This window comes from Ictidomys tridecemlineatus, chromosome 4 (genome assembly GCF_052094955.1).
Source record: "Ictidomys tridecemlineatus isolate mIctTri1 chromosome 4, mIctTri1.hap1, whole genome shotgun sequence".
NCBI classification, from domain to species: Eukaryota; Metazoa; Chordata; class Mammalia; order Rodentia; family Sciuridae; genus Ictidomys; species Ictidomys tridecemlineatus.
Genome location: NC_135480.1, coordinates 129,088,016 through 129,108,983, shown reverse-complemented (window position 1 = coordinate 129,108,983; position 20,968 = coordinate 129,088,016). Strand labels below are relative to the sequence as shown.

Genomic DNA, 20,968 nt, shown 5'->3' with positions numbered 1-20,968 from the left:
TATAGACTATAAATATGCCCTGGTATCACAAAACCACCACAGACAATCCATAACTAAATAAGCAAAGCTGTATTTACTGAAGATTTTACTTAAAAAAAAAATCAACCATAGAATCTGATGTGGGCCACAGGGATAGTTTGCCAATGGCAGATCTTGATGTTTGTTTTTTCCCTAAATGATTTTTGTTTATTAAATGGCTAGTATGGAGAAAATCAGAAGATTTTTCATCTACTCTTTAACCATTAATGGAGTACTGAAGTGAAGATACAACAAAACTCACTCTCTGACATCAAAAAAAAAAAAAAACCTAAGAAGATAGTTAAATGTGGGAGGAGAGAGGTGGGTGAAGATAGCCAGTGATGTGCTGTTAAATGTTTAATAATCAGCTCTCCAAAAACCAAGATTTATGGCATTTGCCAATTTCTGTGATGTAAATACTTGCAAATGATCAATTTGAGCTACCAAGTTGAGGTTACCTAGTCCTCAAAACACCTTAAGTTTTGCCAGTTGGCTCTCAAAAGCCAGTAAGAGCCATCTGCAAATATACAGGTCACATTTTGAGAAAATCTATTGTTAAAATTTAACTACATTATTATTTGCATGACAAAAGAATCTTTCCTCTACAGAATGATTTAAACAATAAGAATTAACATTGAGTACCCTTTGACAAATTTAATCCTGTGTCCAAGAATTATAACTTCAATACAATGTAATATATGTGTCAAATAAGTAATATAAGTAACATGAATTCCTCATGTTGCTCCTACATTCAAAATCCATCATGAGCTCCCTACTACCTGGAAAATAAAGCCCAAGCTTCTTACTATGAATCATAGTCTCCTGCTACTAACTCCTAAGCCATCTTTCAAGCTCACTCTCATTATTCTCTAGATACACTACATTCCAAAGATGTTTATTGCCATCTCTAGAAACACTTTTATGTTATACTTTTCTTACCTTTTCATATTACACCCCTCATCTAGCAGAGATTATTGCTATCTCTTCTTTAAGACTTTCCTTGAGTGCCCATGTCTATCGAATCTTATTTTCCTCTGAATTCCCACTATAATTGTTTGCACAATTCACTTGAAGCATAGTTTCTCTTATCTTAGACCATTTCTCTTGTGACCACACAGGTCTAGTTCATACCCTTGTTAACTCAAACCTAGATTACAGCAATAACCAACAGATTCCTCTGCCTGTCTAACATCTTCATCCTCAGATTTATTTTCTATTACTGCCATATGTTATCCTTCTAGAACTGAGCTTTGATTCATGACACTCAAAACTTTTCAGTCACTCTCACCAAAGTTTTACACAATGTCTAAACACTGCAAATTGTTCCTGGGCGCTCTGACCAGAAGATTTTGTCCCTGAACCATATCCTCAACCAAACCAAACCAGTGAACTTAATTCTCCAAGCATGCCTCAAGCCTTCAACACATTCACAGCAAGTAGAAATTCTTCCTCTTCATTTTAGATCCATTAATTTACCCTCCCTCAAGATTCAATTAAAATTGAATCTAACAATTTTTAATAATTTCTCCCTAGTAACTTCTTTTTTATCAAATACTCTCTCAATCTTTTGTATTCCCATATAGCTTTATTACCTTCTTGATGTCATTTAGTAGATTCTATCTTGTATTATACTTACTTGTATGCATATTTCCTCTGTTAAACAAGGTCCTTGGAAAAAAGGATCAAGCTTAATCTCATTAGTGCTCAACCTAATTTCTAGGCATGAGTATAGTTACAGTTGAACTTAATTATTGGACTATCATTTTTTCCACTAGAGCGGAAACTCATTTAGAGCAGTAGATCATATTTTATACCCCTTTCTTTTTCTTAACGATTATATTATAGCGAGATACATACATACTTACACAGATGAATACATACTTATTTTAAACTTACTTTATAGTGAAAGTTCAGAGGAAAGAAGCATTATTCACTCCTTGCTTGGGCAGGAAAAGGTGGGAAAGTCAAAGAAGGTTTTGAAGGAAATTATTTGAGCCAGGCCTTAAGAAATGAATGCAGTTTTATTAACCAAATCGAGAAGGGTAAATGTTATGAGAAAGACACAGTGTTGGAAAATAAAGGCTCTCCTAGGGCACTAATCTCAAAGTTGTCCCACAGTCTAGGAACTGTTCACAAATATCTCAAAAGTTACTTTCAAAGTCAAAGAGAAGCCTGGCATGATGGCACATACCTGTAATCCCAGTGGCTCAGGAGGCTGAGACAGGAGGATCTTGAGTTCAAAGCCAACTTCAGCAATGTGGAGGCACTAAGCAACTCAGTGAGACCCTGTCTCTAAATAAAATACAAAATAGTGTTGGGGATGTGGCTCAGTTGTTGAATGCCCCTGAGTTCAATCCCCAGAACCAAAAAAAAAAAAAAAATGTCAAAGAAAAGGCCCTCACAGAATCCAATAAGATCCTGGTGCAACTGCTTTTGGATTTTCCAGTCTCTAGAATCATGGACTAAATAAATGTCTTTTTCCTTTATAAATTACTCAGTTCAGATATTCTGTTTTAGCAAAAGAAAACAGACTAAGTCTATTCTCCTTTGACTTCTCTTATAATGAGGATACTACTGAAACCCTGAAACACAATCCCTAAGGCAACCATTGAATATCTTGCAGAAGTGGTAAGACTAGTCCTTCTGGAAATATATAAAAATGTGTACAACTATTTGATAAATAGACACAGGCTTAGTCTTATTTTTTGTAAAACTCCAAGACTTATGATTTCTTTTTAGTTGACAAATATATCTCAAATAGTTGTATTTGGAATATGTTTCCTAACCTTAGGAAGTTATCTACATGAAGAGGCTATTATTATATTGTGTAAACTAAGCAAATGGACCATGCGGAAAATTAGGTGCTGAAGGCAGAGAGAAATAGTTCACAAATTTTCATAATCTGTGGTATAAAGCAAATTACCTAGGAATTCCAAAGGATAATAATGCTTCTGGAAAAAAATAATGTTTATAGATATTGGATAGTTTTGTAACATTCAAGAAAGCAACCTGTTGAGGAATTTTACATGGGAAACTGAGAGATGTTTTTCAAAAAGCATTTTATTCCCACCAACCAATTTTATCAAATAATTCTTTTGACCTTTGTTCCCAAATGAGTTGAAAAGAGAAGGCAGAACAATACTGTGGCTTCTCTTAGTTGTTCTATAATCTACCAAGAATTAGGAAGGATCTGAGGTTTTTGCCTACTTACAGATTAATGGTTTCATAAAAGCTAGTAGAAGACATCAGACTCCTAAGAAACAAAGGACTTTGTTACTCACAGCAATATCAGTAGCCAATGTAGCATCTTCTTGTGCCAGTTCCCATGTCCTAATTTCCTCGGGGTGATGGAAAGAGGGGTAGGTGACACTTGCACATTCAGTGGGTTGTATCATAAAGGAGAAAACTCAAGCATGTTGGACTCAAATTTTTAATAAGTAAAATACCTTCCCTTTGCTCTGTTTTCTTCCCTCCTTTCAAGGGCTTATGCTTGCTAGGCAAACACTCTACCACTGAGCTATCCCCCATGCACTTCCCTTTGCTCTGTAAGGATACACTATATCTTCTGTTCAGTATACAAATATCCTTCAAAAAATAATCTACAACAAAGGCACTATACTAAATATCTTGCCTTTATTGCTGCTCTAGGAAATTAGCACAAATTTAGTGGCTTAAAATAGCACAGGTTTATTATCCTGTGATTCTGAGAGTCAGAAGTCCAAAATGAGTCATAAAGGACTAAAATCAAAGGCTGTTCCTTCTGGAAAGTCAAAGGGCAACTCTATCCCTTGCTTTTTCCATCTTTTAGAGATTGCCTAAATTCCTTGGCTTGTGACCACATCACTCCAACCCCTACCTCCACTTTCACATTTTCTCTAACCCTTTACCTCAATCTTTTCTTCATAAAGAATTTTTGTGATGGACTGGGGTTGTAGCTCAGTGATAAAGCTTGCCTAGCATGTGTGAGGCACTGTGTTCAATCTTCAGCACCACATATATAAATAAAGGTCCACTGACAACTAAAAATATATATATATATATTAAAAAAAAGAATTTTTGTGATGATAGTGGGTCTACCCCAATAATACAAGATAATCTCTCCATCTCAAGATTCTTTTTTTTCTTTTTCTTTTTTCTTTTTTGTAGTTGTAAATGGACAGAATGCCTTTATCTTATTTGTTTATTTTTATGTGGTGCTAAGGATCGAACCCAATGCTTCACACATGCTAGGAAAGCACTCTGCCACTAAGCTAAAGCCCCAGCCCCATATCTCAAGATTCTTAATCACATCTGCAGAGTCCCTTTTGCATGTAACATACATATTCAAAGATTCTGTGGATTACAGAATGTGAACATCTTTGGGGAGCTTTTTTTCTGCCTACCACAGACAGTTGATGCCTGTATTCATAAGGTGCAGAATCATGAGAAACCCATAAAGATTTGTCTTCCAGGACCTGGGGATATTGCTCAAGTGGTAGCGAGGTCGCCTAGCATGCGTGAGGCACTGGGTTTGATTCTCAGCACCATATAAAAATAAAGATTCATTCCACCTAAAACTAAAAAATAAATATTTTTTAAAAAAGAAATTTCTTCCAGTAATATTCACCCCCTTTGTTTCTAAACTCTCTTGATTTCTGGAAAATTTTCCCATGAGGGTGGCATGCTGCTGGTTACTCTGACAACCAGAGGCTGGAACCAAATCCATTCAGTTTGTTTCATACAGCATTAATAAGGTTACTGTCCACAAAACTCCATTAGCAGGATAAGGCCAAACTACATTATTAATCACCATGTTTCCCAGGGTTCCAGATCCAATCAACTAAACAAATCCCATAAACCACCAGGGTTTACTTTGGCTGCTTCACAGATATTGTTTCTGTATTGACTTTTCCACTGATTCAAAACATTAATCTAAATACAGCAGGATGGATTAGTATCTGCACCCACTTTGTCATGGCCTGTAAAGAGAAAATCTAGGGCAATTATATTAATTCTGACAACTCTAAAAAGTGAGTTGACTCTGACTTGAATTCCCTTCAGGGTCAACATGATGTCACTGATCATTTTGGTTAAAGTAGGGACAAGTTTTATTCTACCTCTTCAAATTGGATGGTTCACATTGTAGGAATAATTGGCATAAGATGCACACATTTAGCAAGTCAGTTATCCCTCTGAGGCAAATAATTCAGAGTTGCCTCACTTTGCCGAGTTCTCAGTTGTCAAAGGGCTATATGATCTATTGATGGTGTTTCTTTAAATACTGAAGCTCTCTTATAACTACAAGAGTTGGGCCAATCCCTGTTGTTTTCAATGGGCCTCTTTTTAAGGTTAAGGAGAATGGCAGTCTGCTTTCATCATAGCTCTATGACAGGATTTGGAGACCAGAAATTAAATTTGAGAGTATTCTACTTCATGAGGAAAGACACAGGGATACCTCTGGAAGACAAGATTGTTAAGACTTCTCTCTTTCCTATGTTTTCCATGGTCTAAGATGTTCCTTTGTCTAGTGCAGGGTTATTTCATCTATCTCTACCAACAAAAAAAAAATTAACTGTCTTCCCATTCCAGTAGCTACAACTTCCCTTTTCCTCTCCTTTCCCTTAATTTTCTTCTATGTACATCCAGACTTTATTCCAGAAAACTAAGGTAAAAAACATATGAGAGTATTTTTCTAATACTTTTGAAGATCCATCATGTCTCTCATTTTTGTCCATATAGCCACTATTTAGGAACTCAGAGAACAATGTTCTTAACCACATGGTCATTATCCTTATTAACTGGGACCATGTTAATTCAATAAGATCCAAGCAAGTGAACCAGAATTAAGTTTAAATCGTTTAGGCCTCCTTTGGCTGGGCTGCCACTCAGAGGGTGTACCAACCAAGCTAACCTACCGCGGCCGTCAACAACCAGTGTCTCATTGGGAGTTCTTCCTGCCCAGAAGGGTATAAGCCACCTTAAAACTTAAAATCTCAAACTAGTGAATAACAAAACAGAAATACTCAGAAATATATTTACAAAATATGAAGCCCCTGATAGATCTAGTCCATATGGATTCTGGAACTAGATAAAGAAAAAAAAATGGCTCCAGTGGTTTATTTAAGGGGGTACATCAAAGGCAGGGATAAGGTTTCAAGGGCAAAGTCTAACTATGTGATGTCTTGGGTTCAGTTCAGCAGGTTGATTAACATCTCAGGTGCTGTGTGGGATTTTTGGTACAGCTTGAGGGGCAAGTTCACTTGTATCAGGTGGTTAATCCCTGTGTGTGGGGGAGGGGTGCCACAGGAAATTCCCAATGCCAGATTTATCCCTTCACTAGTCTATTATGCACAACAGTCCACATGCAGCCCACGGATAGCTCATGACACTAACCTGCAATTGCCATAAGGGAAAAGAAAGAAGCATAATGCCCAGGAATTTCAAAGTAGGCTTATAAGTTCCCACCCCACATCTTTTATCCTTATCATTACCTAGGAGTTATCCAAGAGATGATCCCTTTCTAGAGATGGCCACTTTCGTTGACCAAAATACCTAGTACTAAAGTGTGTGGGCTAGGAAGAGGTGAGGGAGGTAGCATGAGAGATCTTTTTAAGTTGATTTTTTGAGATAACTTCCAGTGCTCAACAATACCAGATGCCCTTGGATAGGAGAGAGCATGGAAGCTTCATTAAATATCTTATTAGTCCATTGTTGAGTGAGTTTTGCAATAAAAGGTACACTATTGTCAGATTGCAAATGACTCACTCAGAAAGTTAAAAAAAAAAAAAAAAAGATTAGTTTCAAAGGCCACAAAGGTGCGGCTAGATTAGCTGATTGAACTGGACCAGTAATATCATAAGCTTAAAAATTGTCAACAACTAAAGGTACAACTAATATCCCTGAGAGGAGGTCAGATGTCTAATGTTATATCAGGAGCACAGTGTTATTCTCTAGAATGTATCAACTTTCATCAGGAGTCATAAGTTTAGCATGCAAGTGTCTGCCTTTGCACCAAATACCTAGATTACTCTGTGCCTAGTCTATGAGGATGAATATGTATGGTGTCTAGTCCAGTGATGCATACAGGCAGCAAGGTGTCCATCAGGTCAGTGCAGACTTTATCAATAGCTTGACACCAATCAGTCTCATCAGAAGAATGGGCTCTTACCCATCAGAGGAATGAATATCTACATGAGAGACTTGGGTGGTTGGGATGGCTATCATAATTTGTTTTCACAATTCATATACCCAAAAGGAGTATTTTCTTTTTAATATTTATTTTTAGTTGTAGTTGGACACAATACCTTTATTTATTTTTAAGGGGTGCTCAGGATTGAACCCAGGGCCTAGTGCGTGCTAGGCAAGCACTCTACAGCTGAGCCCCAGGCCCAGCCCAGGAGTATTTTCAATCTGTCAGTTTTCCAAGTGTAGACCTCTGTATGTAGGTTTATAAGCCCCTATCATACTCCTTTGTCTTTATCATTATCTTGGAGTTGGTCAAGAGGAGATGACCCTTTTAAGGGGAAAGTCACACTCAGTGACCAATGTACCTAGCACCAAAGTGTGTGCAGAGGAAGTTAGGAAGGTAGGCCACTGGCAACAGCTCAAAAGTCAGAACAAATATAATAAGGTTCATCAAGAGGACTTGCTCAGAAAAAAATCAGACTACTGAATATTTTGTGTTCTATATAGTGTACACTGAGACTAAATAGCCATAACAGCTCAGAGAACTTCTATCAGGTTCCAGTTTAGCCAGACTGTCAGTGAATGAGGCCCAGGGATTTAGGGAAATTGTGGATTGAGGATCCCATTGAGCCAGCAACTTTGCACCAGACAGAAAAGCTAGCAGGAGGCCCCTAGAAGGATAAATGCCACTTTTTAGTATAAAGCTGAGATGCCTCTAGGTCAGAATAGTGGCATTCTCAAACATACCGTTTCCATTTGATGTGTAAAACTTATTGAGCCCTTCTCACCTTATTAGTCATTCGGTCCATGTTGATATACCCCAAAATGGGAATATCAGGGAGAATCAGCATCTTGTATCAGTCAAATACTGAGTTTCTACAGGAGCCCAATAACAAATTAATAGCTGCTTTTCAAAGTGTGTGTGTGTGTATGGTAGCTGTGGTAACCTCCAGGGGCACCTTCAAATGGAGGCTGCCTTGCCTTATCAGAGATCTCAATTAGCAAAATCATTAGTCATGTAAATTTATAGCTCAGTGGTGGTGTCATTAGAATTGTGGAGGCTCATAGACATTAGAACTTCTATATGCAGCATTTTCCCAGTCAGGAGAATCTCTTCTAATACTTATAGAATGGGGGAATACAAGCATGTAACAAACACCGATTTCTACTCTACATTCAGATATAAAAGCAATAATATCCTGAAGTGGCCCAGATGGGGGGGCTCCCCCTGAGGTCATAATAGCACTCTTTCCCCAGATGAACTCTGCCCAAAGCATTACTTGAAGCAGGTGCCTATGGTTCTCATGGGGGACACAGTGACTTGGGTACCTATACCCAACAGAGCCATAGAAGTTTGATTTCCTCTTCTCCTCCTCCAAGTTCCCCTGCATACCTGACAAAGATAGCATTTGGCATCCCTTGGTGACAGGGATACATTGTTCCCTCCCCCAATCATCTATTCCTTTAATCAGTTTGAGGTAGAGGGAGAGACAGGGATTAAGGGGTACAGGATAGAATGCAGTAAGCAAGTGCATTTGCTGAGTTTTAAACTGTGCTGTCGGTAACTGCAGCCCAATCCAATAAATGTCCAATGTTTTCAGTTGGCACAACACCCTATATAAGGTAGCAAAAATCTTCATTTGCCTACACTATATCAGCTTTAGGAACTGACATCCACAGCCACATTTTCCAACTGTGTTTGGGTTTTGTGACCTTTGGCTGACTTGAGGTTGGCTCATGTGGCAGTGTTCTTTTTGAGGAATCCACCTGAATCTGGAATATTTGCTTTATTTATTAATATTTATTAAAATATTAATTCTTACACTCAACATTAATAGTAGGGGAAGTATTCTGAGATGGCAGGGCTGATTGCAAGAATTTTTAGATTTCTTTAGGTTTCTTTCTCATTCATGGAGTAACCTCATTAGCATCATAAACCCAACCTAGACTAATAAGAGCCTTAATGCTAATCTAAATGCTTCCTTGGGCTTCTCAGGGAATAAGTCTATCTCAGGAAAATCTTACATTAGTCAAAGCTCTTAATAGCAGTTCAGACAAACTGGAAAACAAAAACAAGATATTTTACTATGGTCCCCAGATGGATCTAAGATTAGTAAAATAGACAAAGAAAGGGCTGAGCTGTACTGCAGCCTAGCTGTTGCAATTATTAACAAGCTTTGTACACCTTTCCTCTCTTCTCCCAAGCAAACAAGCCAGTTATAAAAATTTGCCTAGTTTTTGCCCATGACTGTTTCAAATTTTCTTTTCATATTCAATGTAGGTGCATGTTTTTTTGAGGCAAAAACTCAGTCCTCATTTACAATGAGGTGAACCTAAAACTGACAAGTTGACAAGTTGTGTCAACAATGAGGACACATTTGTATAACTGTCATTGAACCTATTTCCCAACATTAGTTGTCCAGCAATCAGCTTTTCATTGAACAGGCAATATAATTGAGAATTGTATATAGCCTCATTGATCATACAGGTTAATCATTAGGCTCCTACAGATTTCCCAATGATTGCCATAGATTTCCCCAAAATACTATTAACCAGGTCACAAGACCCTTATCTTTCCTTTGCCAAAAATCCTATCTCTTCCAGGATACCATCTCTGACACCCAAACTGTCAAGAACTGTAAAGGATCTGAGATTTTATTCTCTTATAAGCTAACATGTTACTCTGCCATAGCGTTGTGGATGTGGACAGAAGACAGGACTACTAGGTCAGAGACAAAGGGCTTTATTACTCACTGCGATAGTAGGCTGAGTATCAGCATTTTTGTGTGCCAGTTCCTCAAGGCCCAATTACCAGAAGACAGCTCAAGGAAGATCAGGTATAATCTGGACAAGTACAGGTTTGAGTTACAAAAAAGGAACTGTGATCTCAGGGAACCCAACTCTTTTATAATAGGTAACAAACCTGCCTGCCCTAAAACACACTGTTTTAGGACTATTTTAAACTTTGCCTGGCATGCAATCTCGGTTGCAACATACTTAGATTCATATGTAAATGAATCTGATAATCTGTTAATTACTGTTGCAATTAAACTTCAATTATGATAGAGCATTTTGTGTGTGTGTGTGTGTGTACATGTATGCATGCTGGGGATTGAGACCAAGACACTGTACATGCTAGGCACACATTCTACCACTGAGCTACAGTCCCAGTACCTGTATATGGAAATTTGAATTTCATATAATTTTTATGTGTCATTAAATAGTCTTCTTTTGATTCTTTTTTCAACCATTAAAAAAAAATGTAAAAACCATTGTTAACTTGCAAACTGTAGAAAAACAGGCAATAGGTCAGATTTTGTCCATGGTGCTCTAACATTAGCTCAAAAATTAGCTAATACTGTTTAGAGATGGCAATGTTTTTAAATTATTTTTACTCATTCTTATTTATTTAATTATTTATTCTTTAATTATTTACTCTTACCTGTTCCCTAAGTTGAGAGAATTTATAGTTATAAGAAAAAGAAAACCACTTAAGTTCTAAAGTTTATGAAAATTCTAATTATAGGACCTTCCTAATAGACTGCAGCTAAGTTTAGGAGAAAATTCTCAATTGTTTTCAAGTCAAACTCCTAGTTTTCTTAGAAGATTAAATACACTGTTTTAATTGGGTAGATAACCAAACATCCTATTTTAATCCAAGATAATCCCTGAAGAGTCTGACTATATTTGTTATAGTTAAAGCTTCGTCCCAGGGTGTCACAAACTGACTTCCAGACCACTCACGTATAATCGAATCAAGCCTTTATTGAAGCACACCAGTGGTGGATGACCAGAACATAAAGCTGTTCCCCTGATCAGCCCCGAAAAATTGCAAGGGCGCTCCTTATAAGCCTGAAAACCACAAAAGGGATGTTTGGGGGTCTAGCCAATGCAAGCAAGCCAGGTTACAGAAGCGGGAGAATGTAGTCAAGTGGAGGGAAGCCTAACCAATGACAGCCCAATTACCCCAGTTACAGAAACAGAGCCCTGTTACCCTAGTTACAGAAACAATACCCCATTAGGTAGTTCCAGATTCTCACAGATTTCTATAGCAAAAGGAAAAGAACATCTTGCCCCAGTCATGATCCTTCTACTTGGCATAGTTGTTTTACAGGATGAAGTCATAAAACAAAATGGAGTCACATTTGCTTCTACTACCACATATTAACATACATGTAGACAGATGGTGTCATAGCTTGAGTGGTATAAGGAAGGAATTTATATGTGGAATTGGTAATCTAAACATGAAAATCAAACTCAATAGCTTTTAGAAGCTAAGAAGGGATTTCTTACACAAAAGTACATATTATAAAGAAAATACTGACACAGTTACATTAAAATTAAAAACTTCTCATACTTCAAAAATTCAACAAGAATAATGAAAAGACAAGCCATATACTGAAAAATAAATGTGACATACAACCAACAAAGAATTAGTATCCAGAATATACCAAGAATTCCTACATATAAGTTTAAAAAATACCTAAAAGAAAAAAATGGTCATTTTGTTCAAATGGGACCCCTTAAGAAATGTTCAACCTTATTAGTTGATATGGAAAAACAAATTTTAAACAAGATACTATTTCACACTCATTAATATAAGTGAAGTTACCACAAGCAGATGTTCAGAGATGAGTCATAGTGCTGTTGGCTCTGAGTTCAATGTTAATAAACAGACATTTACAAATCAGATGTTCTTAAACAGAAAAACATTTAAAAAAGGTCATGTGTTGATTGGTTGATTAAAATTTTGTTACCAGAGGTTGCAGGAACCTAAACCTATGTATCCTCTATGAGCAATGGTTCAGTAACCACTAATTCAGTATTTTCAGAGACCTTATAGAGTATGCATAGTATAGTATATATAGCAAAATATAACTTCTATGAATAACACAATTCAACTTTAAGCATATTAAGGATAATGGTAACTGAGTTTCTCCCAAAGAAGTAAACTACAAATAGAGTAAGGAAGAAAACTAAAAAGTGCTTTATAATGTATTGAAACATCACTACTTCAATATAGATAGATATAAGTATGGGTGGAAATGTGTGCTTGTGTGTATGTGAGGATTCCTAATTCTGTGCACTGCAAGACCTAAGAGCATCAGTATCTCATATATATATATATATATATATATATATATCAAGCAAGTAGAACTTGGCTTTTAAATATCTCTCATAAAAGGAACTAGGGCTACTTGGAGAAGGCCCAATTCTTAGGGCTGCAATAGGAAAAGTATATCTTTTTGTGATAGAAAGCCAAGAAGTCTTAAAAGAATGATGGGACATGTCAAAAGGACACCAAAGTTAATTTGAGAAGTTCCCAATAACCAAACTTGGGACAAAAACCAATGAATTACAAATCACTGAATAAGATGGTTGAAATGATGGATCCATAAAGATATAAATGAATTAATAAATTGAAATTTTGGTTTAAAAAGTATATTTACATAGTTTTAAATCATCTCCCAAAAAATTATTCATCACAAAGGGGAAAAAAAGTATTTTGGAGAAGCCTGGCAGATACCACCTTAATCAAGCCATCAAAGTGAACAACACCAGGAGTTGGATAGCATCAGATACTAGCTGATTGACCCCAGATCCAATTCAGTTCTAAGGCTATCTACCTGGAGATGGCATCAGAGCCCATGGGTTGAGGGCTTGATCTCAGAACTGCTTCCATTCACCCAGTCAAAATCTCGGCCTCCAGAACCCCTGACCAACTGGCTACAAATAGAGGTTCCCAATGTCCCCACCTCAGGTTGGATGAATTTCCTAGAATGGCTCACAGAACTCAGGAACACTGTACTTAACACTTATTTGTTTATTATAAAGAATATTTCAAAGGACACAAATGAGAGGTTTGGAAGGATACAGAGCATGGAGTTGGTGTTCGCTACCCTTCTGGCACATGGGTTCTTCTTCACCTTCCTATAAGCCTCCACTTATTTGACTGTCCAGAAACTCTCTGACCTTCTCTCTCTGTTCTTTTGAGTTTCCTTTGGTTTTGTTTGGGAAGTGCTCTTGCTTTGTTACCCAGACTGGCCTTAGACTCCTGGACTCCACTGTTCTTCCCTCAGTCTCCAGTGTAGCTGGGTCTACAGATCTACATAATCATGCCCGGCTTTCCTTTTGGGTTTTTATGGAAACTTTACTCCAATAGGCATATCCAGGCATGGACAAATCATGTCGAAATGTGATTGGACAAAAAGGATCTGACCCAATGCTAATGAATGGAGTGGAGAGACCTAGTAAAGCCTGTCTGTGCAGATTCTTCTTGGCCTTGGTGCAGCATTCTTTCCTTGTGACAAGAGGCAGGACTCCTTCTGAAATGAGGGTCCTATCAGAGAATTTCTGTGTGGCCAGCTCCAAGATAGAAAGGTAGGAACAAATTGGAGTTTATTTTTAGTTTCTATGACCCACCTTGGGGAAGAGAAATCTAATTTTTATGGCCTGCCTTGGGGAGAAAAAAGGAGCAGATAAAGGGTACTCAAGAGAGACTTTATTTTCTAGGGCCTGCTTCTGAGACTTGAAGAACCCCCAATATTCTTCTAGATACTTAGGAAATAGCAAAGGCTATGGAAGTAATGAGCCAGGAATTATGGCTACAAAATCAAAAAACGTATATCATAATATCACATGGGGTCAATCTGAGAAAATCTTCAGGGGACCAAGACTTAGATAGTAGTAATATAACAACGTAATTTCCTGATTTTGATGGTCATATGTGGGTAAGAGAATGTTCTTACTTGTATGAAATACACATAAAGTATGGAGTATCAGGATGACAACTTAAAACTCATATGATCCAGGGAAAAAGGAAAATATATATATATATATTTTATGTAAGTTTGTGATTGCTTCATCTTTTGAAAAATCAATAACAGTTAACAAAATAGCACTAGAAGACAAATGAGCTTGGTAATGATAAGGTACTAGCATAACAATTTTTATAGGTTTTTATAAAATTATTGGGCTGATAATGGGGCCCATTAAAATAAACATAGTAACCCTGATTTCAGCAAGACATCTGACAAAAATGCCACATAAATAAAGTGAGAAAATGTACTTTGGAAGATAGAAAAGTTAGATTCAAAGCTGTTGAATATTTGTACTGAATAATGCTGATGTTTTAAATGTCAGCTTAAAAGGAAGTCTTCAGCAACATGTCACTGGGCTTTGTACTTGTACTTTGTACCCTGTCCAATATTTCTGTGAACATTGGGAGCAATGAGTCATCTTTATCAACTGAACAGAAGATAATACTTAGAAGACCAGTTAATATAGTGGATGACAAGATCATGCAAAAATTCTGTAGAGATAAACCAAAATAAATTAAAGAATATATACCATCTTTCATTTAGGTACTATAAATCTAAACAAATAAAATCTAAAGAAGATTTGGTTTAATAGTAGCTCAAGTGAAAAAAGACTGGTAGGTTTTAGTTGACTACAAATTTAAGCAGCCTATCCAAAAATAATTTAAGCTTGGGTTGCATTAAAATAATTGTATGGTCTATAACAAGAGAGCTTTTTGTACTATGAATTATTCAGACACATTAAAAGGATCAAGTTCTGAGAGGCACTTATTAAGACAGTTAATGACAAACCAGAGTCAATCTAGAGTAATGTAATTTCACTGAGACACACATAAACTACAAGAAATTCACCTTAATACAAATTGCTTTTTTTTTTTCAGTGCTTCCTACTTACTAGGTTCCATCCTAAAAGCTTTACATTTGATTCATCTCCTCACACCCCATGAGGTTTAATTTACAGATAAGAACATTGATAAGAAGTTAGATGTCTTTTGTCAAATCACAAACTAGTAAATAGTGTATTTAGGCCATACACCAGGTCTGTTTTAATACTAAAGCTTGTGTCCTTAACCAATCTAGCATTCTGCCCTGAAAAATTGGGAAAATTCAACTTAGACAAGAAAAATATCTCAGTGTGAATATGATAGTTGTTTTAAAATAGTGGACAAACAAATATATAGTTCCTGGCTATAGAATTAAGACCAAAGGAGGCAGATTCAGTACATCCTAAAGGAAGAATCTTTAATAATTAGAAGTGTTGAACAATTGACTAAATTGACTTATTAATGTTCATATAAGACCAAATAAATTCTGGTATTACAGATGTTGCAGGATTCTTAAATTGGCTGGGCCTGGTTGTAACTTCCAATAAAAGTTAGATATAGAGAGTAGCTTAAAATGTACAGCACAGTGTTTCTGAACTTTGAAAGAGGCTGAGTTGTAGCCTATGGCACTGTGAATAAATTTTTTTAAAAGTATTAAAAATGCATCTGTCCCAAAATTACAGCAGACCCACACCAAGGCACATTATAATGAGAATGATTAGCATACAGAATAAGGATAGAATTTTAAAGGGCACCATGGAAAATTTTAAATTATGTATAGGGGGAAACCAATTGGGATCTCAGCTGATTTCTCAACACAGACCATCAAAGCTCAGAGGTCCTGCAATAATATATATCAAGCTCTGAAAGAAAATGGATACCAATCAATAATTTTATATCCAGCAAAATTAAGCTTCAGATTTGAAGATCAAATAAAAATCTTCCATGGTTAAAAAAAAGTTTAAAGAATTCACAACTAGAAAGCCTGCACTACAGGGCTGGGGATGTGGCTCAGGCAGTAGCGCACTCGCCTGTTATGCATGCGGCCTGGGTTCGATCCTCGGCACCACATACAAACAAAGATGTTGTGTCTGCCGAAAACTAAAAAATAAATATTAAAAAATTCTCTCTCTGTCTCTCTCTCTCTCTCCAAGAAAAAAAAAGAAAGCCTGTACTACAGAACATTCTCAACAAAATATTTCATGAAGATGAAACAAACAAACAAACAAAAAGTGAAAACCAGCAAAGGGAGAAACTACACTAAAGGAATAGTCAATCAAAGGAGAAACTAATTCATATTAAAAACCAGAAATAAACCAAACTGGGAATACAAATCACATCTCAATAATCACTTGAATGTTAATGGCCTAAACTCATCAATCAAACAATATTGACTGGCAGATTGGATTAAAAAACAAGATCCAACAATATGTTATCTACAGGAGGCTCACCTCATAGGCAAAGACATCCACAGAATGAAGGTGAAAGGATGGGAAAAAACATATCACTCATATGGATCATGTAAACAAGAAGGGTTTTCTATCCTAACATCAGATAAAGTGGACATCAAGCCAAAGTTAATCAGAAAATACAAAGAAGGACATTGCATACTGCTTAAGGGAATTATACATTAGCAAGACATAACAATCATAAATATTTATGCCCCAAACAATGGAGCATCTGAGTACATCAAACTCTTCTCCATTTGAAGAATCAAAGAGACCACAATAATATAGGGTGACTTTAACACACCTCTCTCACTACTGGATAGATATTCCAAACAAAAACTAAACAAAGAAACTGTAGAACTAAATAATAATTCAATCAATAATTTAGACTTAATTGCCATATATAAAATATTTCATCCATTGAAAAATGAATATCCTTTCTTCTCAGCAGCACACAGATCCTTCTCTAAAATAGACTATATACTATGCCACAAAGCAACTCTTAGCAAATACAAAAAAAGAACTAATACCCTACATTCTATCAGATCATAATGGGATGAAATTAGAAATTAACAATAAAATAAACAATTGAAGCTACTTTAATATACTATTTAATGATGAATAGATAGTAGAAGAAATCTGGGATGAAATAAAAAATGCTAAGACATAAATAAGAACACTGATACAACGTATCAAAATCTATAGAACACTATGAAAGCAATGCTAAAGGAAACTTCATTGCATTGAGCTTATTCATTAAAAGAATAGAAAGTCAATGAATAAATGACCTAACATTACATCTCAAAGTCCTAGAAAAAAGAGGAACAAATCAATACCAAAAGCAGTAGAAGAAAAGAAATGATTAAAATCAGAGCTGAAATCGATAAAATTGAAATAAAGAAACAATTCAAAAAATTGATGAAACAAAAACAAAATAAATAAAATTAATAAACTCCTAGTCATACTAACAAAGAGAAGAGAAATAAAACTCAAATTACTAAAATTTGTGATGGAAAAGGAAATACCATAACAGACACTACTGAAATACAGAACATAATTAGAAACTATTTTGAAAATTTATACTCCAATAAAATAGAAAATGTTGAAAACATCAACAAATTTCTAGAGACAAATTATCTATCCAAACTGAATTAGGAGGACATACACAATTTAAACAAATCAATTTCAAGCAATGAAATAGAAGACACCATGAAAAGCCTACCAATCAAAAAAGCCCAGGACCAGATGGATTCTCAGCTGAGTTCTACAAGACCTTCATAGAAGAATTAACACAAATACTTCTCAAATTATTTCATAAGTAGAAAAGGAGGGACCCCTCCCAAACTCATTCTATGAGGCAAGTATCATCTTGATACCAAAACCAGACAAAGACACATCAGGAAAGAAAACTTCAGGCCAATATCCCTGATGAACATAGATGCAAAAATCCTTAATAAAATTCTGGCAAATCACATCACTTCAATGGACTTAAAAACAAGAATTATATGATAAAAAAGAACCATATGATTATCTTAATTGATGCAGAAAAAGCATTTGACAAAATACAGCAACGCTTCATGTTCAAAATACTAGAAAAACTAGGGGATAGTAGTAACTAACCTCAACGTTGTAAAAGCTATCTTTGCTAAACTCAAAGCCAACATTATTCTAAATGAAAAAAAAAATTTAAAAGCATTCAACTCTAAAAACTGGGACAAGACAAGGATTGCCTCTCACTACTTCTATTCAATATCATCCTTGAAAATCTGGAAAGAGAAATTAGACAGGAGAAAGAAACTAAATGGATATGATTAGAAAAAGAAGAACTCAAACCATCACTATTTGCTGATGACATGATTTTATATCTGGAATATCTAAAACATTTCAGCAGAAATCTTCTAGAACTAATAAATAAAACAAACACCCATTAAATCAAATGCATTCCTATATACCAGTGATGAATCTACTGAAAGAGAATTCTATTAGGAAAACTACCCCATTCACAATAGCTTCAAAAAAATGAAAGGAAAAAAAACCTTGGGAATCAATCTAACAAAAGAGTGAAAAAACCTCTATGATGAAGACTACAGAACACTAAAGCAAGAAATTGAAGAAAGAGGAGATCCAACATGGCTGCAGGCGAGGAGGCAACGCTTTCAGTACCTCCTCAATAACCGGGTCAGAGAGACGCATTGATACACTTATATTCTACCTGCTGAGAAACTCCTAGCAAAATTCCACTGAAGAGAGACCGGCCGGGAATTAGAAGGATTTTTGGAGGTGACAGTTTGCCCCAGACGAGTGAATCTCTGCCACGTGGCGCAGAGGTCGAGACCCTCCAGCCGCTGCCCGCACGACTCGGCAACCATCAGCCGCCCGCCCACGGCCCCCCGCGACTGAGCGGCTAGCCTCCGAGGCGCAGCTCAGCAGGAGCGGCGCAGGGACTCTAGGAAGAGGTCTCTAGCCAAGCCTTCATGAAATAGCGAACCGGGAACTGAAACCAACCAGAGACAGACCAGTCCCACCTCTCCCTTCAGACACTCCAGCAAGGAGCCTGGGGCCCGCCATAACAGAGAGGTGACGTCACGGGAGTTCGGTCAACGGAATTCCTTCCCAGCAGAATCCACTTTAGCAGGTGTGTGACTCCCACCCCCTTCAGATACAAGCAGCCGGGAAACCTCCAGAATCTCTCCAGGGGTGTGTCTGTAGGGAAACAGAGGGGATTCCCAATCCTCAACTCCCCTTACCACCAGCGGTGACATCCAAGGTCTTAGCCGCCAGTTTCCGGGGGCATGCCCACCAAAGGGGTCCGGAAAAATTAAACTGTTGGATCCCAGATCACCGCTCCACAGCACTGGGGCTTAGATGAATGACAGAGAGAGTGCTCAGTCATTCGGGAAATAGGACACACGGTGGGGCTGCAAGTGTAACCAGATCCTTGGGGAACCGCCTCCGGTGAACAGAACCTGGGTGGCTGGCAGGAGGAAGGGGGGGAGAGGAGCCAGAGAACTGAAATGGCTCTGGACTAACAGGACTGAGAGACTCCCAGGAGCCGCCTTACAAGGACTGCTATTGGCACATAGAGGGCAGAAGCTCGGCTCAGAGGGCACAGCTCCGCCTACTGGAAGAGAAGAAAATGGATCTCTAAGACCTCAATTTTTTTTTCTCTCTTTTTTCTTTTCTCCCCTTTTCCTTCTTTCTTTTTTCCCATTTCAAGTTTTATTGTTCTTTCCATTCTCCTCTAATCTATCTATCTCTCTCTCCTTCTTTCTTTTTAAGAGCACCTTCCTTTTCCTATCCCCCAACTTTCATCCCTAGCATTACGTCTTCCATTAAATGTAATTGTCTAAATGCAAATAGGTGAATGTTTCGAGGCTGTCTATAAGGCTCCTAAATACCTAGCTAATACCAAACACCCTGATCCAATCTCCTGTTAATATCCCCCTTCAGTAGAGCAATATTCCAAAGTAGCCAAGACATACTAACCCTCATACCATCATAGCAACTAACCTAAACATAAAGTCCTAAGACCAAACAACAGATCACTATATGCATACAGAATTCGGAAGCCTTTTATGGATTGAATGAATCAGCTTTCAAGTACAATAAAGCCCAACATTTCTAGGCATAGTCTCCCACCACAAAGGAGAGACCACAGAGATATACAAAACCAAAACAAATTTATGGAGAAAACAGAAACACAGCAGTTAAACAGAGTTGGAAAGTAACGTGAAAAACATGAAAAAACAAGGGAAAAAAAGGATTACAAATAATGCAGGACAACCTAAATCTACAGGAGAACCTAGAGGCATCAGAAACATGGACAGAGAAAGAACTCAAGGCATACCTGACTCAGATGGAATGGAATCTTAAGAGAAGTCATGAGACAGAAAGTAGAAACAATGAAAGAATACTTTGAAAATGAACTGCATAAGCAAATTCAAATTGCAAAGAAAGAACTCTACCAGGAGATAGAGATCCTAAAAAAAATCAAACAGTAATCCTAGAAATGCAGGAAACCATAAACCAAATTAAAAACTCAAAAGAGAATACTACAAATAGACTAGATCAAGTAGAAGCCAGAGCATCAGATAATGAAGACAAAGTTTATCAACTTGAAAAGAATATAGTCAACACAGAAAGGATGCTTAAAATTCACGAGCAATCTATCCAAGAGATATGGGATGTCATAAAAAAAACCAAACGTAAGAGTCATTGGGATAGAAGAAGGCATAGAGATTCAAACCAAAGGAATGAACAATCTATTGAATAAAATAATCCTAGAAAACTTCCCAGATATGAAAGATGGAATGGATTGCCAAATCCTGGAAGCCTACAGGACCCTAAACATTCAAAACCATAATAGGCCAACTCCAAGACACATAATTATGAAGAGTCATAATTATGTATGAGTCAAGCATTCCACCGATGAGCTATAACTCCAGCCCCTCTATAATGACTTTTATAGAAGCAACCTGTTAAAACTACTTCTCAATTCTGATAGCTTTTTTTGTAGATTCTTTAGGATTTTTAAAATATACAGTCATGTTGTCTGCAAATAAAAATCCTTTCTAGGGTTGGGGTTGTGGCTCAGTGATGGAGTGCTTGCCTAGCTGTGTGAGGCACCGGGTTTGATACTCAGCACTACAAAAAAATAAATAAAATAAAGGTATCGTTAAAAAAATTTTTAAATCCT

General features: G+C 36.9%; 1 long non-coding RNA gene across 1 annotated transcript; it reads right to left on the bottom strand.

Annotated features, from left to right (window-relative positions):
• Positions 1-2,020: 2,020 nt before the first annotated feature.
• On the bottom strand, positions 2,021-20,286 carry LOC144377245 (uncharacterized). Its single transcript, XR_013438030.1, has 2 exons — positions 19,020-20,286; positions 2,021-10,026 (listed from the first exon to the last, which is right to left on the bottom strand). It is a non-coding gene; the product is annotated as an uncharacterized LOC144377245 (long non-coding RNA).
• Between the last annotated feature and the right edge of the window lie 682 nt (positions 20,287-20,968).